This window comes from Leptonychotes weddellii, chromosome 10 (genome assembly GCF_054177405.1).
Source record: "Leptonychotes weddellii isolate Sample4059 chromosome 10, ASM5417740v2, whole genome shotgun sequence".
Taxonomy (NCBI): Eukaryota; Metazoa; Chordata; class Mammalia; order Carnivora; family Phocidae; genus Leptonychotes; species Leptonychotes weddellii.
In genome coordinates, this window is record NC_138378.1 from 121,136,597 (window position 1) to 121,138,192 (window position 1,596).

Below are 1,596 nucleotides of genomic sequence, written 5' to 3' on the forward strand. Positions count from 1 at the left end.
TGTGGCTCCTCTCCCCATAATACCCCAAAGAAGCACATCCTTTATGGTTTTGGTTTTTTTAAGATTTTATTTATTTATTAGAGAGAGAGGGAGAGCACAGAGGGAGAGAGAGAGGGAGAAGCAGACTCCCCACTGAGCAGAGATCCCAATGCGGGACTTGATCCCAGGACCCTGAGATCATGACCTGAGCCAAAGGCAGACGCCTAACCACTAGGCCACCCAGGTGCCCCCTTTATGTTTTTTTGTTTTGTTCTGTTTTGTTTTTATTTGACAGAAACACAGAGAGGGAACAAAAGCAGGGGGAGTGGGAGAGGGAGAAGCAGGCTTCCCTCGGAGCAGGGAGCCCCATGCGGGGCTCGATCCCAGGACCCTGGGATCATGACCTGAGCCGAAGGCAGACGCTTAACGACTGAGCCACCCAGGCACCCCTCCCTTTATGGTTTTTATTAAAAAGGCTCTGAAAAAGATTCTTGGATCATTCAATTAGGGCTCCTTGGCCACCACATTGTCATGATTCAACGTGACCCGTGTCTTTTCCTAGGGCTATGTGGCTGACCCACCCTCAGGAGGGCATCCGTCTGGGGCTCACTGCTGGTCACAGTGAATTTGCTAGGCTTCACACAGGACCTGTCCATGAACGACATCATGAACTAGCTTGTGGTTGGGGAACGTGATGTCTCTCTTCCTACTAACTCCCCGTGGTACCTGTCCCTTGAATGCACACCAAGACACGAGAGTTGAGGGTCTCCTTAGCCTCTGCAATGAGGGCAGGAGAACAGTTTGTCTAGAAGGATGTCGTGAGAGGGCCAGTTGTTGGGTCATCTACTCTAAGGGAAGACACCCTACATTGTTCTGTGATCCCCAGAGAGAGCGAGGCAGCTCCAGGCCAAATGTACAGTGTGTGTATGTGTGTCCATACTGCTTTTCAGAAAACTTGACACAAGTTTGCATTTTTCCAAAAGAGTGCCTGTAAGGATGCACGCTTGCTAATATTAAGTCTTCCCAGACCTTCACTGGAAATACTCTTTTTCTCTTTGCCAAGGCCCTTACCAGACTCCTTGCTCTGACTTACATTAGAGATTTCTGGAGAAGTTGGGCATCATCTTTCCGTAAATCTGTTGGTCACTTGTATATATGGCTTCCCATCAATTTATTCTTCAGAAAAGGAAACAGGTGTATAGCATGGTGACTACAGTTGATAATACTGTGTTGTATACTGGAAGCTTGCTAAGAGTAAATCTTAAGCATTGTCACACGCACATACAAATAAAAGGTTACCTGCGAAGTCATCATCGTGTGTTAATGCACTTGATCGTGATAATCATTTTACAATGTATACACAAATCATCAATTGGCCAAAAGTATAAGTATAGTCACCTGATCTTTGACAAAAGAGCAAAGGCATTACAATGGAGCAAAGGTAGTCTTTTCAACAAATGTTGCTGGAAAACTGCATCCACATGCTGAAGAATGAATCTAGACCAGACCAGACACCATTCAAAAAAAACTAATTCAAAATGGATCATAGACCTAAATGTAAAATGCAAAACTATAAAACTTTCTAGAAGAGAACGTAGCAGAAAGCCCAGATGCCCA